The sequence below is a fragment of the Phascolarctos cinereus genome, unplaced genomic scaffold (assembly GCF_003287225.1).
Source record: "Phascolarctos cinereus isolate Bilbo 61053 unplaced genomic scaffold, phaCin_HiC Scaffold_5;HRSCAF=322, whole genome shotgun sequence".
Classification (NCBI taxonomy): domain Eukaryota; kingdom Metazoa; phylum Chordata; class Mammalia; order Diprotodontia; family Phascolarctidae; genus Phascolarctos; species Phascolarctos cinereus.
Window position 1 is genome coordinate 390,241,240 of NW_027555958.1, and position 20,116 is coordinate 390,261,355.

The 20,116-nt window shown below is 36.0% G+C and overlaps 2 pseudogenes; both read right to left on the reverse strand.

The window, feature by feature from the left end:
* LOC110206740 (small ribosomal subunit protein eS7-like) overlaps nucleotides 1-7,066 on the reverse strand; it is a 45,195-nt pseudogene extending 38,129 nt beyond the window's left edge.
* On the reverse strand, nucleotides 3,536-4,060 carry LOC144457706 (kallikrein-10 pseudogene; annotated as a pseudogene).
* Nucleotides 7,067-20,116: the final 13,050 nt, after the last annotated feature.

Consider the following 20,116-nt stretch of genomic DNA (forward strand, 5'->3'; position numbering starts at 1 on the left):
GCATACTGCTTCAAAGAAGATATTTTACTTGATCCTCTCAGCAAGTCAGAGGTAGGCAAGGCAGGTATTATTATCTCCAGTCTATTGAGAAGAAACTGAGCTTCAAAGAGCTTAAGTGATTTGTTCAAGTTCACATGGCTCTGTATGTATTCATCCATTTCTGAACAGAATACAGTTGATTTGACAAGGCCAATATTCATTAAATTAGCTATAAATAAATAGATTAAAGCAAATGTTGAAGTTTGCATTTCCAACATAGTAGATTTCTTGCTCAATTCTGCCCTAATTGAGGGTCAATGAGGTTGACAAAGTGATAAATTGGGCATGTGTGCATATTTGGAACTATGTGAGGTCTTTAGTGGAAGTTCATTACCAAGCAGGAAATCAGGGAAAGTTTCATGGAGGAGGTAGCAAGCAAGTTGGTCTTTGACACATTAGGTAGAAATAAAATGGGAAGAGAGAGGAAGGAAAGAAATAAGGGCATAGGAGAAAGTCTAAGAAAAGACATAGAGACAAAATTATGCAGTGAAGGCTAAATTGTTCAAGTGTTCTGGAGATTGAGTTTGTAAAAGGGATGACGTGGGATAGGACTGAAGGTCAGAGTTGTGCACAGCAGCGTTGCAGGGTTCAAATGAGATAACGGATATAAAGTACTTTGCAAGCCATAAAGCAATATTTCAATGCCTGATGTTGTTATTATTATTTTTATAATTATTAGTCTACAGTTATCAGATCCTCAGTCTGATAAAGACTTAGACTTAATTCTCTGAGCCTTCTACAACACTCCTGCAGAGCTTAAGCAATGTTTATAGAACAATATAGAGAGGTGCTGGTAAATGTTTAACAACTGGACTCTGGGATGGAGGGATGTACACACATACACTTAAGTTTCATCTGCATTTGTAACACTTTCTTAGTCTAGATGATCAACAAAAGTATAAATCAAGCCCTGATTTGTAGATTACAGAATTTTGAGGTCTAAATGTTCACACTAAAATGTTAATAATCACTCTTGCAAGCCAGTTAAGGATGGCTCCAAGCCATCCCTGCTTGTGCCAGATTATGGAAGATCTTGAATGCCAACATAATAAAATAGTTAATTTTAGACATTTGGCTGTGAACAGATGCACTGAAGCAATATATTTTCATTATGAAGGATTCAGGTAGTATGGCTACCAATAAAATAACAATGGGTTAAAAGCAGATTCTGAAAGCAATAGTACTGTACTAGGTACTTGGAATACAAAGAAAATGTAAAACAGCTCCTACCCTTGAAAAGCCTATATTGCAACAGGGGAAGCCACATGCAAGTCTGTTGTTGTTAGCTGTTTTTCAGTCACGTCTGACTCTCTGTGATCCCATTTGGGGTTTTCTTGGCAAAGGTCCTGGAGTGGTTTGCCATTTCCTTCTCCAGCTCATTTTACAGATGAGGAAAGTGAGGCAAACAGTGTTAAGCCCAGGGCCATTCAGCTAAGTGACTGAAGTGAAATTTGAAGTGAAATTTGAACTCAGGAAGATGAATCTTCCTGACTCTGGGCCCAGAACTCTATCAACTGAGCAGCTTAGTTTCCCTATATGTAGGTATATTCAAAACAAATAGACAGCTCTATATACAACATGCATCAAGCAGATACACATTAACAGTGGAGGAGAAAGCATTAACAGCTGGAGGACTAGGAGAGATCTCATCAAAAAAGAGTCACTTAAATTGATTCTTGAAGGAATTGTTAGATTCTAAGAGGCAGAGGATCAGTAAGAGACTCTACAGAAATAGTACTGCAAAGTCACAGAGAAGGCAGAAGTTTGCATGTGTGAAAACCAGTAAAGAATCCAGGATAGTGAGACAGTAAAATATTGGAAGCAGGGGAGGTAATATATGAGAAGTCTGGAAATGTAAGTTGGGAATGGGGGGTGAAGAGCTTTAAATGCCAAACAGAGGAGTATATATTTGATCCTAGAGTTAATAGGGAGCCACTGTTGTTTAATGAGTAACATTCATATTTTAAGATAATCATTAGTTAACTCTTCGGAGGATGGATTTGAAACGAGGTCCCAGATATTTTCTTCTCCAACTTGTACCTGGACAACAGTCTACAATGCTCCTTCCCTCAACAAGTTATCATGTAGCCTTCATTTGAAACCTCTTTAGTGAGAGGGAACCTGATTCTTTTTGATGCACCCCATTTAACTTTTAGGTAGTCCTGATTTTAAGTATATTTTTTCATTTTTTAATGGGGTCACCATTTATTTTTGTCAATATAGTATAAGCCTTCCCCTCCTAAGCACTTTTTATCTTTTTTCATATGTATTTTATATATAGCAATACGTGTTCTCTCCCTCATTCAGATATAAGAGGTTTTGTTCACTTTTTCCCCTATCCCCAATGCTTAGCAAAGTAATTGGTAAAGATTTTTGTTGTTCAGTCATTTCCTGTCTTACTCTTTGTGACCCTTTGTGGGATTTTCTTGGCAAAGATACTGGTTTATTGTTTCCTTCTCATTTTACACATGAGGAAATGGAGGCAAACAAGATTAAGTGACTTACCTAGGGTCACACAGCTAGTAAGTGTCTGAGACGGAATTTGAACTCCAGTCTTCCTGACTCCAGGTGTGACACTCTATCCATTGTGCCACTTAGCTGCCTGAAATCAGGTTACTTAATCTTTTACCCTTGTTTATGTCCTGTTGATTGCTTAATGCATACATATCTGCCTTCCCCGTATTTGGGGTCCAGCACCACACTGAAGAGGCTTGGTCCCAACTTGTTATGTGTTGCTTAATTATTATGCTCCATGCTGGGGAGCTCAAATCTTTTCATCAGTTATTCCAGATTTTACCAGTCATACCCCAAATCTTAGTGAGGCAAAAAATAACTCATTTTAGAGTATTAGGTATTCTCACCAGAGTATCTCAATAATGTATTAGAAGATTAAAGCTCCAAAATGTGAGAAATTTTCAGGAAAATTGATTTTTCTGGGCCCCTACCCTTAATTCCTAAGAATTCCAAAAATGTATTTGAAGATATTTCTTTCAAAAATGTCTCTGTGGGCCCATAGGCAGTGTTCCAACTGACCCTAAGGATGGGAGAGTTAAGTAGTATGCTGAGATTAAAGAGGGGAGAACTTGAGAATTTAGGCCTCCAAGTGATTCTAACTCCTCCCCTGACAAGTGGAATTGTTGATTGAGCAATCAGGAAACAGGAAATGGGAAGATAAAGGAAGTGGTTGGAGGTAAGGGGCCTTCCCCAAAGCTCTGAAAAGAGGGGTGAAGCTGCCTTTGAAGTCCCGGGTAATTAGATGTTCAACACAGTTCTCTTAAACAGATTAGCGTCTCTGATCATTTCACCAAAGTGAAGTGAGAGAGTTTGGAAGTCCCAGTCCTTCAAGGGCACATGATTTAGAAGACCAGACCCTTGGGTCCCAGAGAGAATGGTCATGGCTGGGGGTCCAGATGCCTAGTTCTTTGAGGAGATAGAATCTGTGAGCCTGGAGAGCTGAGGAATGCCTGCATCCTCAAGCAGGCAGGAGCTAGCTCCTTTAGTGAATAGAAAGACATTTCACTCGGGATTGGCTGGTAGTTCCCCAGCCTGCAGCCTGGAATAGAGTCCTTGATGTAGCACAGGTCCGGGCCAGAGGTAAGACCTGGACCTGCAGTTCCAGGAAGGCTGGACGTTGAAGCTTCAGCAGAAGGAGTTAGTGCTCATTAGTGCGCGCAGGCAGGTAAGAACCAGAATCCTCCCTGTACTTGGAGTGGGGAATCAAACGAGCTGATGCTGAGCTTTCGCCTCTATTAGGTAGTAGCAGACGGTAGTCACCAAGTTTGGCTCAAAGCCAAATTTCGGTGCAGTGGGCTGCAGTTAATACCCAGTAATGGTCCACCAGGACCCCAGCGCAGCGGAATGAGAAGTCATCGAACAGCAAGACCAGCCAAGACTGAGAGCCACGGGAGCACTGGGCAATCCAGGTCTCCGGGATGGGGGAAACTGAGGTTCCAGGTGCAGCCTTGCAGGAAGCCAGCACCAAGAACCACAGGGAGGTTTGGATGGAGCTTGGATTCCTCATGCTTGGAAACGAGGGGTCATGGACAGTGATTCAGGGAGGGGCTCTGGGTAGCTGTATCGCTGCCTCGTCCCGTGTGGGCTACCAGATCTTCTGCTCCTGGTCTCTATTCCAAACCTCCCCTTTTAACCCGTATATATGTATGATCTACACACACTCTTTGGGATAGCCAGAAATAAACATGATATTCTTGAAGTGGCTTGACTTGGATAGGGTATGGTAGATCAACTATCTTCTGGACACAATATTTTTTTTCTTAATGCAACCCTAAGGTAATAGTAGATTATTTATCTGGCATATCACACTATTGATTCACATTAAGCTTATGTTTCATTAAACCACTCTAATTTTTTTCTAACAAATATATAATCACACTTCCTCCACTTTTATATTTATAAAGTTAATTTTTTAACAGAAGTATAATAATTTGCAGTGGTCCCTCTTGTGTTTTTTTTTTAGTTTTGAACAAGCACTCTACTCTGTGTATATTTTTTTCTTATTCTTAACTGTGTATTATTATTGTCATCAACATTTTTATAGTATTTTGAAGTTTTCAAAATGTTTTATATGCATTATCTATTTTGATTTTATAATAATTGTTTGAAGTAAATTCTGCAGATATTGTTATCTCCATTTTATAGACAAGGGCATGAAAGTTCATAGTCATTCAATGACTTGTTCAAGATTACGTAACACTAGTATCAGAGGTAGAAATTGATACACGAACCTGTTAGCCCTCCCAACTCCATTGTGTCTCATCCTTAGATCTGATAAATGAAACATCTTTGCCTTTATCCAAATCACTGATTAAAATATATATATATATATATAGCAAAAATGTCTGGGACACTTCACTAGTGATTGACTAAAATTTCATGTTGCCATTGAGTCATTAATGACTACTTTTGTGGTGATAGCCACTCAGCAAGTTTAAAATCTAGCTCTCAATTATCTAGCCCTTATCTCTCCATTTCATCCTCAATGATAGCATGACAGAATTTATTAAGTGCTTTGCCAAAGAAATAAAATAAAATATAATTTTCTTTGTCCTAATTTGCAAATAAAAAAAGAGAGAGAGAAATGAGGTTAGTCTGACATGACCTGTTTTAGATGAAAGCACTACTTGCTTTTTTTCAGATATTCACTAATCAGCTCCTTAATAATACCTTCTAGTGTTTTTCCAGGAATCAAAGTCAATTTCATAGGCCTATAGCTTTAGGAAACTACTTTCTATTCCTTTTTCTTTTTAAATTGAAACATTTTCCCTTCTCTTCTCTCTAATCTTTGATGGATCCTGAGAGTGGCTCAGCAATCCCATATACCAGATATTTCAATAGCATTCTGGAGAAATAGCATCTAGGAAAGGTAAGCTTAACTTGTCAACAATATCTGGGTATTCTTTTCTCTTCTGCTATCTCCTTATTTATCTTGATTTTCAACTCCTTAATAGGCATTTTTTGATCCATAATTTTCAGTCTCAATATTCATTCTGGCAAGAAAAAAATAAGAAGCAAAATAATAATTGAACATTTCAGCTTTTTCTCTGTCATCCTTCCATTGTTCTTTCACACCAAACAGTAGAGCTGTTTTTTGTTTGTTTGTTTATTTGGGTTTTTTTGGGGGGGAGGTCCTCTTTTTTATGAACAATAGACTTTATTTAATCATTTCTGCATTTACAGCTGGAATTCTGGGAATTCAAAATTAACATCTTTGCGTGTCAGCTCCTTATAAACTCCCATAAAATGTTTTTACTTTGTGCTCCACATTGTTCTGCTGTGCTTTATCCAAATGGACCTTTATGAGTCTGTTGCCATTTAGTTTCACATGGATTCTCTTGCCAACAATTTCACTTGGAAAGACAAGGTCTTCAGGGATTGCATCATGCACAGCATTCAGAGTACTCCTCCTGGGATGCTTTTGCTTATTTTTTGTACGGCTTTTTCTTGTTGGTTTAGGAAAAATTCTCCTCCAAGCAATAAAGACCACATGTTTGCTGCTGAATTTTTTTTTTCTCCAATTCACAAACTAGTCATACTTGGATCTTCTGAAAAGATTTTAGCTGAGAAAGTGGAACAAAAATGATGATAAGTTTTCTGCTACCACCAAATTAATTTTGCTTAGCTGCTGTGATATTCAGCTCTTTTATTTTATTTTTTTTTAGGATTACCAAGGCAAACAATTTTATTGAAATATAGTTATCAAAAATTTTTTATTTTTATTATCTTTATTATTTTTTATTTATTTATTTTTTTACATACCCATTAAACATATTTTCACATTAGTGAAGTTGTAAGTAAAAATTAAAACCAATAGGAGGAACCATCAGAAAGATGAAACAAAATTCAACTTAAGGTAAAAATAAGTGATAGTGATTCGACTTCCATAGTTCTTTCTTTGGATGTGGACAGCATTTTCCATCCCGAGGCCTCTGGAGATGTCTTAGATCCTCAATGCTGAGAAGGTTTCAGTTTAACATTCTTAGTCATTGCATAACGTGGCTGCTATTGTATACAAAGTCCTCTGGGTTCTGCTCACTTCACTCAGCATCAGACCATATAAGTCTTCCCAGGTTTTTCTGAAGTCAGCCTGTTCATCATTTCTTATAGAACAATAGTATTCCATTACATTCATATACCACAACTTGCTCAGCCGTTCCCCAATTGATGGGCATCCTCTCAATTTCCAATTCTTTGGACCACAAAAGAGCTACTATGAATGTTTTTGTACATGTGGGTCCTTTTCCCATTTGTTTGATCTCTTTGGGATATAGCCCTAGAAGTGCTATTGCTGGATCAAAGGGTATGCACATTTTTGTAGCCCTTTGGGCATAGTTCCAAATTGTTCTCCAAAATGGTTGGATCATTTCACAACTCCACCAACAATGTATTAGTGGATATTCAGCTCTTTTAATTGAGTCTTTAAGTCAGAGTTCATCTCCAACTCCAGAGCCTGTGAAACGCCAGACTTGAACTCGTCTGGCTTCTCACTCTTGGTGCTGGAGCTGAACATGGCACTGCCTCCATGAGCGCCAGCCCAGGAAGAGGAAGAGCTCTTGCAGGAGCACCACAATTCTTGGCTATAGGAAGGAGGGCTTCTTTTTCTTTTTTTTGGCCTGATATGACTAAAAGCAAACCCTTTTTGTTTTTAGTATTACTAGTCAGTCTCAATTCATTCTCAGCTTAAGTTTACCAGAATCCATTCTTTTAGAAAGTTATATATTCATTCTCTAGTACTTTATATCTTGCAAACTTTTTAAACTCAAAGTTTTTCAGCCAATTCCCTGTAAATCCATGTGGATCTCTCCTTTGCACATTGACTTATTCTCCTTCTCATCAGAATAATTTCTCTTTGTGTTTTTCAAATTTCATTGTTTGGTAATTCCCCATTCTTCCTGGGTTAACCTCCCCCCCCCACCATGAAATACATCCCATGATATCCTAGTTATCTTTTCCCTGAATCCTTTGGAAACTGTCCTCAGATAATTTAGGGTGCATGCGTGACTCTACTTCACTTTTTTTTAAAAAATCAAATTCTAAAATAGAATTGCCTGTCTCTCCCTCAACCCCAGTTTCCTTTTAATTCTAGCACACCTGCAAGTTCCTCTTTATTGGCAAATATTGCATTTGGAATGTAATTCCCCCTTTTTTATTCCTTCACTTTTTGAAAAATTGGATTAATTATCATTAAAATTCAAGTCAGTGTGTAAATAAAATGACAAAGTGGCTAAATAATTGAAAAAAATTACACTATTGGGGAATGTGATTGTATAATATTGCACAAATTCTCAGATCTAGTCTAAGTGTGAGTTGTTTGGCTGAATTGTTTTTTTTTCTTTTTTTAAAAAAATGTTTGTAACAAGGAATGGCTAATTGGGTGAGAGAATATTTATATTTGGAAGTAAATATACTACAAGACTAAAAAACTATAAAAATTAAAAGAGAAACCACAAAATCATCATTTGCTCTGCTTTTGGTAGATAGATGACCAAAATACAAACAACATAAGTCACTAATTACAGAATCATATTTACAAAGTGCTGGAAGGGATCTTAGAACCAACCTTGTATAACCCTCAAATGTACTTGTAATTTACTTGCCCAAGGTCACAGAGGTAGTAATTGATAGAGGACATATTTGAACCCAAGTTCTTTGAGTAAAGAGAGAGAGAGAGAGAGAGAGAGAGAGAGAGAGAGAGAGAGAGAGGAAAGGAAGAGTGATCTCATAGTTCTTTCAATGATCCCCTAGCTTCTTCCTGAAACAATACTCAAATTTGAAGAACAATATTCTTTTGGTGATATATGGCTGAAAGTCATATTACATTATAATGTCCATAAAATTGGAGTTTTCAATCACATAACTTCAAAATATAATGCTACTGCTCCACCTTTTAATTTGTGGGCAGTGCTTTCCATCCCTTTGTTATTTGATTTTGTCTTTTACCCAATCCAAAATGACTTAAAAATCTATACATCCCAGGTTTTCCTAGGCACTTTTCATTAGTTCTCAATCTTAAGGAACATATTTAATTTTTCTCCTCTTCAAACTTGCTAATTCTGCTTCATGTTTTAGTTTTGAATAATAAATTCCTACAGCAAATCACATTTTATAATTTTAATTTGTTGATTTTACATTTGTATCACTTTCCAGCTTTCAGTTTGTAAGTTAATTATTTCATTAATCTTAAGTACTATACATGAAATTCAGATGAACTGCCACTGAATTGGTAATGATCATTACACTATATTCCCGTATCTCAGACAGAGTTGTTTCCCATAGGCATATTTAGTCAAAGAGAATATAGTATCATTTTTCCCTAAAAAAAAAAGTCTTAAGTTCTATAACTAAGCATTGCATTTATTAAATTTACTTATTACCATATTTTAAAAGGCAAAGTAATTTAGAATAAGTCGTCAAACATCTAAATACAATCAGACACCTTTTCTCACTCACCTTTCCCATGAGCTCTTCCAAATTATTGCTTATCTCACAATCTGGCTCCAACTTTTCATTCCAGATTTACTATGTGTTATTCCCATTCACACACTCTTTGATCCAGAAAAAAAAATTTGCCTTCTCACTCTTCCCATTATTCCATCTCCCATCTCTGTACTTTGCCTAGGCCATCTGTCACCCATGTCTGAATTGTACTTCTTACACTCACATGTTGCAATCCCCAGTTTCCTTCAAAGCTCAGCTTACCTTCCTGATTCCTTTAGCAGTTACTCTCTCCCCACCACCCCTCCAAAAATACCATAGATATGTTTTATGTATACATAATATGTATGTGTATACGTATTTTACAAATGTTAATGTGTGTACATGTTGTCTCCCTGTGGGACGTGTAAGCTCCTTGAGCACATGCAACTATTTTTAAAAAATGTCTTTCTATCTCCAAAAATTAGCTCAGTGCATGACACATTTGTTATTTAGTTACTTAGTCATGTCTGACTCTGTGACCCTGTGTGGACTATACTGTCTATGGAGTTTTCTTAGAAAACAAACTGGAGTGGTTTGCCATTTCCTTCTCCAAAGGCAAACAGAGGTTAAGTGATTTGTCCTGGGTCAAATAACTAGTAATTGTTTAAGGCCACATTTGAATTCAGTTCTTCCTGACTCTAAGACCAGCACTCCATCAACTGAGCCATCCATGTAACACATAGCAGTACCTAAAAAAATGCTTACTTGCTTTTTTGATAAATTTTAAGTGTGATTTCCATTTTGGTTATGAGTATATTTAACATATCTTGGCATCCTTAACTGGAAGATGAAATCTACCCAAGTCATTTATAATTATAGTATTCTTTGGAACTAAAAAGGAAAATATGTATCAAAATTATATTTCAGGTAACTTCCAGACGGCCTTTAACCTTCATTCAAAAAGAAACACAAAGGGCAGCTAAGTGTTCAGTAGTTAAGAGCACTGGATCTGTAGTCAGGAGAACCTGAGTTCAAATCCTATTTCAGACACTTGTTAGCTGTGTGACCCAGGACAAGTCATATAATCCCAATTGCCTCTACCCCTGAAAAAAGGCTGTGGAACCCCAAAGGAAAAAATTCTGAATTTCTAGTTGATGATTTGGGATAACATTTCAGCTTTGCTAGTCATGCTGTTGGCTAAATCACTTCTGCAAAATGAAGTTGTTAGACTAGATGATCTCTATTTACTCTTTCTATTTTGAAGTTCCCTTTTCAGCTCCTCCTCCCTCCCTTTCCTCATGGCCCAGAAAGAAAAGAAAGAATAGCCAAGTAGTCAGTGAGATCTCTTTGACCTAAGTAAAAGCCTGTAATCATCTTTCCCCAATAATCAGTCTCCTGGCATCTAGCTTGTAAGGCTAAATCTGTCTTTCCCATCTGAAGAAAAATCTAGCTTCCTCTCTCTTTTCTGATAAATTACCTGATCTATATATAATTGGTTCTCCTACCAACCACTGCAATTTATATGAACTAGACTCTGACACAGACTGCTTTTTGTCAAAAATGCATTGAGTTGCTAGACTCTCAGCACATAAAATAACAACTTTTATAATCACCATGAAGCATGAAACAATTACGTTTCAAAACATAAATAAAAATTGGTTTCTTCACAGATGGATTGTGAATTTGAGTTGTTTATATGTGTTAAAGTGGGGCTTTAATGCTGTGTATCTAATTGACTAGTTTTCCTCTTTTCAAATTTCCCCAATTTTATATGTGTGTGTGTGTGTGTGTATGCATATATATAACACATATATACACATATATGTATATAAAAATTAGATATTCTCTGACATATTCTAAAAAAATCATGAGAAAATATGGAAACATTCTTTTAGAAGGCTAGAATGCTTAATATTCTATTCACATGAGCTTTGTTACTTCGTTTCAAAATGTAGTCTAAGTCTGGTTTTTATTTATTTAATCCATGGCTTATCACATTCTTTTTTATATTAATTTTTTTTTTGTTTGTTTGGTAATTGGGGTTAAATGACTTGCCCAGAGTCACACAGCTAGTAAGTGTCAAGTGTTTGGTCTGAGGCTGGATTTGAACTCAGGTCCTTCTGACTTCAGGGCTGATGCTCTATCCACTGCACTACCTAGCTGCCCCCTATATTTAGTTTTTCAACAAATTAAGAAGCTAGCAGGTTTTTTTATTTTATTTTATTGATTTATTTTAAGTTTAAGTGCATACCAGTAATACATAGCACACATTTGAAATATAGTCATAAAAATCTCTTTTTCCCCTCAATTAAGAATTGTTTTAATTATAATTAAGTAAATTCACTTAATTTATTTACCTTATTTACATCAATTTAATTAATTAAAATAACATTTATTCAATATTTTAAAGATGTTTATAATACATATTTACCTCAGCATTTCAGTGGATCTCTGTTCTCATACAAATCTAGAATCTAACAGAAAGAACTTTAGAGGTTCCCTCACACAGCCCATATTTCACCAAGAATCTTTTTTCTATAAATGTCCCCAACTAATAATCAAAAAGACTTCCAATCCATCAAAAGCAAGTATTTGTTATGTATTTACTATGTATTATACATTTTACTAGGCACTGGTGAGAGAAATACCAAAGTCAGCCTCTGTTTTCAAGGAAATATTTCAATGGAAGTCTTTTTGTGGTGTTAGAAAACTGGAAATTTAGAGGTTGTCTAACATTTGAGAAATACATGAATTAGTTGTGATATAAGAATGTGATGGAGTATTATTTCACTGTACAAAATAAGGCGATGGAGGATTTCAAACAGACATGGGAAGTTTATATGAACTGATGCAGAGTGAAGGAAGGAAAACCAGAAGAACAATTTAAACTAAAAAATCAACATTATAAAAATACACAATTTTAAGAACTTTGAAGAATCTATATAATAACTATATTCTAAAAAAACAACTTTGAAATCTGTAGAGAATATGATCAATATAATCAATATAATGACCATTTATGAATCCAAAAGGTGATTGCTGAAATATGCTATCTATTGAAGAGACATGATAGGATGCAGAATGATACAAGTGCATGTTTCTATAAATTTATGAAAAATGTATATATTAATTTATATGTATATTTGTGTAGGTATATATATATATATATACACATATATATATATATATATATATACACGAGTGTGTATGTGCATCTATCCATCCATCTATCTATCCACACACACATGCATACAAATAGAAAATTGCTGAGAGAATTTGTTTTGCTTGACTATGAACATTTACTACAATATTTTTTTTCTCAATTGAATAGAAGTGTGAGAGGAAAAATAGATTTCTGATGATTTTTTAATTTTCTTTTTCATTAATTTATTTTGATTTATCAACAATCATTTCCATAAACTTTTGAGTTTTAAATTTTTCTCCCCCTCCCTCCCTCCCTCCTTCCCAAGACAGCACGCAATCTAATATAGGCTATACACATCCATTCCTTTAAACATATTTTCACATTAGTGATGTTGTAAGTAAGAATTAGAAATAATAGGAGGAACCACCAGAAAGAGGAAACAAAACACAACCGAAGAAAAAAATAGCAAATAGTATGCTTCGATGTACATTCAAACTCCATAGTTCTTTCTTTTGATGTGGATGGCATTTTCCATCATGAGGCTTTTGGAAATGTCTTAGATCCCTGTATTGCTGAGAAGGGTTAAGTCTATCAATATTAGTCATTGCACAACGTGGCTGTCACTGTGTATGACATTCTCCTGGTTCTACTCACTCCACTCAGCATCAAACCATACAAGTCTCCAGGTTTTTCTGAAGTCTGCCTATTCATCATATCTTATAGTACAATAGTATTCCATTACATTCATATTATCACATCCACACTTATGATTACTATCTGTGTCTTTCTCTCCATCCCTTTCCCCACCACCCCATTTATACTTTTCTTTCTCTTTTCTCCTTTTCCCCTCTCACTGTTTTGCTTTTGACCACAGTCTTCCTCAGTTCCACCTCCCTTCTATTAGACCCCTCCCTTTTCTTCCCCTTTACCCTTACTACTTCTTCCTTCCCTTCTATCTCCCCTCCCTTTTCTTTCCCTTTTTTCCTCCTACTGCCTATAGGGCAAGTTAGATTTCTATACCTAATTGATTAAGTTATTCCCTTCTTGAGCCAAATCTGATGACAGTAAGGTTCAAACAATGCTCATCTCCCTCCCTTCTTTACCTCTGCTGTGATAGGTTTTTGTGCCTTTTCCTGTGATACAATTTACTCTTGTCTGCCTCCTCCTTTCCTTTTCTCTCAGTACATTTTCTTAGATCAGATTAATTCACTTACTTGGATCCATTTAACCCACTTGGTTAGATTTTTTTCATCATTATGTCAAAGTCAATTTATACCCACCCCCTTTATGTATACCCTTTATCATGGTGTAATAACAATACACTTCTCAAGAATTACAAGTGTCATCTTCCCTTGTAGGGATAAACAGTTTGCCCTTATTAATAACATGTTGTTTCTTTCTGTCCCATTTACCTTTTTATGTCTCTCTTGAGTCTTATACTTGAAGATCAAATTTTCTGTTGATCTCTGGTCTTTTTATCAGGAAGGTATGGAAGTCCCCTATTTTGTTGAATATCCATCTCCTTCCCTGAAAGATCATGTTCATTTTCACTGGTAGTTGATCCTTGGTTGTAATCCAAGCTCCTTTGCCTTATGGAATATCATATTCCATGCCCTATGGTCTTTTAATGTAGAAGCTGCAAGGTCCTGTGTAATCCTGATTGTGGTTCCATGATATTTAAATTGTTTCTTTCTGGCTGCTTGTAGTATTTTCTCTTTGACCTGGTAATTTTGGAATTTGGCTACTATATTCTTGGTATTTTCAATTTGGGATCTCTTTCAGGAGATGGTCAGTGGTTCTTTCTATGCTATTTTACCCTCTGGTTCAGGATCTCAGGGCAGTTTTCCTTTATGATTTCCTGAAAGATATTGCCAGGCTCTTTTTCATAATGATTTTCAGGTAGACCAATAATTTTTAAATTGTTCTCCTGGACTGATTTTCCAGGTCAGTTGTTTTACCAATGAGGTATTTTATTTTCATCTATTTTTTCATTCTTTTGTTTTTGTTTGACTGATTCTTGCTCTCTCATAGTCATTAGCTTCCATTTGCCCAATTCTAGTTTTTAACAAATTGTTTTCTTCTATTAGATTTTGTATTCCTTCCCCATTTGGCCAATTGTATTTTTTAGGGACTTGTTTTCTTCAGTGCACTTTTTTTCCAGTTGGCCAATTGTTTTTTAAGGACTTGTTTTCTACAGTTAATTTTTGTCCTTCCTTTTCCAAGCTATTGACTCCTCTTGCATACCTCTCATTTCTTTTCCCATTTTTTCTTCTACCTTTCATTTGACTTTTAAAATCCTTCTTGAGCTCTTCAAGCTTTTGGGCTTCAGACCAGTTCATATTCCCTTTTGAGGTTCCAGATGTGGGTTTGTTGACAATGTTGTCCTCTTCAGAATTTCTGCCTTGATCTTCACTCTTCCCATAATAAGAATCTATCATATGTTTCTTTTTGCTCATGGTGTTTGCTTATTTCCTGACCTTTAAAAAGACTGAGCTGTCCTTCTGGGGAACAGAGGGTGCTGACCCAAGCTTCTTGTCTGGATACCCAGGGACTGGTCAGTGGCTTATTGTGCAGGGGCCTCCAATGTTGGCAATTGGAGGCTGTAGGGTTCTGGCAGCTTACCTGAGGTTGGGCTGGAATCAGCAACACTGGAGCTCTAGGGATGGGATTGCGTAGTGTGGTTCCTGGAGATTTCCTGCTCACCCAGGCCTTTCCTTCCTTTCACTTTCTTAAGCTCCTTTCAGATGGATGTTGTAGGGTGTTTATGCTCATGGGGCCTCTTGCAGTACTGCTTCCCTTAGTTTTGCTGAGGCATTGGGATAGCCAGTTGCTGTAGAATGCCAGGTACCTGGTGGTTTTCCAAACTGGTTTCCACTTGTTCCCCACCCTCAGTGAGGCATTTGGGGGTCCAGGTGTTGGTCTTTGCCTGCTCCATGACCTGGGCTTCAGGATCTCCTCCTGGTATGCTGAGGTGGGGCTTTCCACTAGCTTGCTGGGATGCCTCCCATTATGTAGTGCCTTCCTTCCCCCAGAGAAAGTGGGGCCATTCCCATTAATCCCTCAAGCTACCTGGGCTACTGGACTGCTGCACCTCATCTTTCTTCTGGTTCAGCTGTTTCAGGGTTTTACCTGGGGTGATATTTTCTGGGCTTTCAGGGATTAATCTCTGATGATTTTTAAAAATAGGGAGTCAGGAGGATCCTAGGGACGTGAAGTGTGTGGTCTTTCATGTGAAGTCTCTATAATAGTTTCACTTAAGTGTTTTAGTTTGTTAAGAAATCTCTCACTAAATGAGTATAACTATAAATGCATGTAATATAAAAACAAAACACATGCATAAAACTTTTAAAAAATTCCAGTCGTGGCATACCACATGTTGACTTAATAGATTAGAACTATGTTAGAAAAGTAATTTGAGGGTCCTTTCATGCCCAAGGGGTTGTGTTCATCAGAAATAAAGAAAATAATTTTCAAAAGTAAATTTAAAATTGGCAGCTTTTGAAAAATTCAAAACAGAAGCAATTATAATACATAATTTTTGGTCCTTAAGAAATATGAAGCATGTGGTATAATTTATCTAAATATTTATAAATCTATATATGAATGGTCCATTTAAAATATTCAACACACATTTACTAAGCCTCCAATTTTGTGTAAGATTTTGTGCTAGGTGATGAGAATACGTATATGAAATAAGATAAACCCTGACTTTAAGAGACTTAAATTCTATTTTGCTATATTTAAAATGTTATAAAGTATAAAAACAATGACTAATTCATCATTGATTTAAAAGTCAGGATTCTAATGACCTAAATAATTGGGGAAAAAGCCACAAATCCCAAGGAGAGATAAAAAGAAAAGTTGTCTAAACAACAAAAAGCAGTTATGAAGTCCATGCACTTGATACTTAATAGATGAAACAAAACCATCTAAAGACTAAATGATTATGTGAAAGATGTGACAGTAGCTCCTAACAGACTGGGAATGAGGGAAATTAATATTCTAGGAGATGAGAATTGGCAGCAAAGTCATAATGTTAAAGAAAAAAAAATAAAAGAAAAAAAGTACATTAGAAACCTTGGGTCATTTATACTAGGGACAGGAAACAATTCTCTATTTTCTCCTGCTTTTAGTTCATCCTTCACAGAACCATCATAATAAGTCTTTATGTCTGTTGTATTCAATCTTAATGAACCTACTATAAGAAGATGTGCATTATACATCAGAAGTGTTCAAAAAACAATACTACTGAGTCCTCATGGGACGTCCATTTAGGCCTGAGACAGATTAAAACAGAAATAGTTAACAAAACAAATAAAAATATAACTTTACATTTTATAACTCACTATGTAGTTCAAAACAATTCTTATGTATAGATTAGTGGCTCTAATTTCTTTTGACATCACTGTGTGACATCATTTTTCTAAAAATAAGAACTTCCCCCTATAAGTTGGGAACACTTCATCCATAGATTGAAATGGAGGTTGTATGGTTCAGTTGGGAAAAACAAAATAACAAAAACAAGAACAACAACAATAAACAAACAAATGAACAAAAACATTGAATTTAGAATCTGAAGCCTTAGGCTTGGATTATAACAACTCTACTTATGACTCCTATAAATATTTCAAAATCTTTTTGGGCCTCAGTTTAATTACCTATAAAATCATTAGGTTAGACTACATGTTTCTGGTTAAATGAATGCTATGATGTTTAGAGACAGTCAATTCTTCTTTGATACAGCACTCCACTGCCACATTTTGAGCAGCACTCATCATGCTTCTCATTTGACTTCCTGCTCACTCTCTAGTCTGCTCCAACTATCTGACTGGTTATCTTCATCCCTTCATTTTTCCCAGATTTAATTTATGTTTTGTCTCCCCCATTAGAAGTCAGAGACATTAATGATTTTCCTATTAGAAATGTAATTCTTCAATATTTTTATATAAATCTTTTAAAAAATTCAATTAGGTCGATTGTTCCATGGTCCTTTGGCGGTTTTCATTATAGTTCTACCTTTCTTCCTTAGTTTCTTACCATAACAACTGCTGTCCCATACTGCTGCATGCCGTCCCAGAAAAAAAAAATAGCTAATTCTTTCAATTCTATGAGAGGATTCAGTAATTTATGGTGGTTATAGCAAATACCAAATATTTCAGATTACTCTGCAATGTTGTGATTGGTCTCTTATTGGAATACATACCATCAAACTCAAAACTGTGTTATATATAATTGTTGTTCTTTGCATGTTTTGTTATTTGGTGTAATTTTTGGAGCTTGCAATACATAAAGATTTCAAGTCCTTAGGTTCTTTAAATTTCCCCTATTCAAATTTTGTAGCTTCTTGATTTCATGCCATTTTTGTCTAGTTTAGACTTAGACATTGCAGGTTTGTTCTTTTCTGCTTTTTTTGTTTGTTTGTTTGTTTTATGGTTTCTCTTCACTGATCAGAAAAAAAAATGTTGTTTTGTGACTCTTAGAGCAAAGGGTACTGGTGACAAAAAGCAATAAAGAATCCATTTCTAATAACTGGCAAGACCTGTTTCCAAATTTATTATGGTGTAATACCAGCAAATGATGAATGCCTCTATCCTTTGAGGCACAGTCATGGTTTGCCAGTTTTATTGGACACTGTGATTTGGCCAAAAGCTATTCTAGCAAGTTTTGAAACCTTATTTCTGATTTATTCTTATTTTTTTTTCCTTTTTGTGGTCCCAGAACATGAAGGAGCACCACTCACTCCTCTGTCTTCCCTATTAAGGTCATCATCACAAGTGTGTTTAGTACAACCTTCATGAGAGTCTTCAGCAATCCATTGATTACTCATATTCACAGAACCAATTTTCTTACTCTGACCTGAGCAGTCCAGGGGATGAGGATGATGAAAAGATGCAGACACAGAGGTCCAGGGCACCTCTAGTGTATGTTAGTCTTCCCTGTAGCAATCTCAGAATACTAAGCTCCTCCTGTGAATTTCTGGCTGGCTTTCTTTTACATTGCCTTTTACTCACCATACCACACCATGTAGATAATGGATTGCACTTTGACAGGGTTATTGTTATTATCATCTTCATGTGATTGTCTGATTAGTCTTTTTAGAAACTTAGAGGTCTTCTGTTTTTGAGTTCTCATAATTCTTTAGTTTTCTTTTTTTAAAGTTAGAATATAAGTTTTATTATTTTTTTAATATAAATTTATTTATTTTTAGTTTTCAACATTTACTTCTACAGGATTTTGAATTCCAAATTTTCTCCCCATCTCATCCCTCCCCCCACCCCAAGATGGCATGCATTCTGAATATCCCTTCTTCTAGTCTGCCCTCCCTTCTATCTCTCCCCATCTTCTCTTATCCCGTTCCCCTTCTATTTTCCTGTAAGGCAGGATAGATTCTGTACCCCATTTCCTGTATTTCTTATTTCCCACTTGCATATGAAAACATTTTTTTAAACATGTGTTTTTAAAACTTTGGGTTCCAAATTTTCTCCCTTCCTCCCTCCCCATTCACCCTCATTGAAAAGGCAAGCAACTCAATATAGGTTATACATGTACAGTTATGCAAAACACTTCCATAGTAGACATGTTGTGACAAACTAACTCTATTTCCCTTAATCCTATCCTGCCCCCCATTTATTTTATTCTTTCTTTTGACCCTGTCCCTCCTCAGAAGCATTTGCTTCTGATTACCCCCTTTCCCAATCTGCCCTCCTCTCTGTCATCCTCCTACTCTCTTGTCCCCTTCTCCCCCTATTTTCCTGTAGGGTAAGACAGACTTCCATACCCAATTGAATGTGTATGTTATTCCCTCCTTAAGCCAAATCTGATGAGAATAAGATTCACTCATTCCCTCTCACCTTCCCCTGTTTCCCCTCCACTTTAAGAGCCTTTTCTTTTCTGGTTTTTTGTGAGATAATTTATCCTGTTTTACCTCTCCTTTTCTTCTTCTCCTAGTATAATCCTCTCTTATCCCTTAATTTTATTCTTCAGATATGACCCCTTAAACTTCAACTCACCTTGTGCCCTCTATCTGTCTATATAATCTATCTATCTATTATCTATCTATCTATCTATCTATCTATCTATCTATCTATCTGTCTGTCTGTCTATACATACATGTAATTTTTTCCCTCCAACTACCCTAATACTGCCAAAGGTCTCATGAGTTATAAATATCATCTTTTCATGCAGGAATGTAAACAGTTCAACCTTATAAGATAAGTCTCTTATGTTTTCTCTTTCCTGTTTACCTATTCATGTTCTACTTGAGTCTTGTATTTGAAAGTCAAATTTTCTATTCAGCTCTGGTCTTTTCATTCCCATAATTCTTGTTGAGTTAGTCTCTTACTCTTGAATTCTTCTTTCTTCTCATTCCCTCAGTATTTTTATTCCATAGTTGTTGTTGTTCAGTTATTTCAGTCATGTATGACTTTTCTTGACCCCGTTTTTTTTTTTTGGCAAAGATACTGGAGTGTTTTTTTTTTTCCAGCTTATTTTACAGATGAGGAAACTGAACCAAACAAAATCAAGTGACTTCCCCAGAGTCATAGCTAGTAAGTATCTGAGGCAGATTTGAAATTAGGTCTTTCTGACTCCAGGCACAGTACTCTATCTATTGTTCAATCAAGCTGCCCGTTATACCATAATAGTTCCTCATTACATTAGGAACTTTGCTTGCTCATTCCCTCAATCACAATGCTGTCACCCTCTATCAAGATGCTGTCCCCAAACAATCATCCAATCCTGTCCCCACTCACTATGGAGATTTTTTTCCCCTTTACCATTTTTAGTTACTGTTTTTTTTTTAACATATGAAGAATTTTTTTGGTTGTTTTTGTTTTGTGGTAATGAAGGGGAGTAGTACATGTATAAAGGAATTTATTATTCAAACATTCTGCTGGAAGTCCTCTCTTTCTCTCTCTGTCTCTGTCTCTGTCTCTCTGTCTCTTTCTGTCTCACTTCCTGATCACTAAGTGTCCTGTTCTCCCATGCTTGATATTGTAC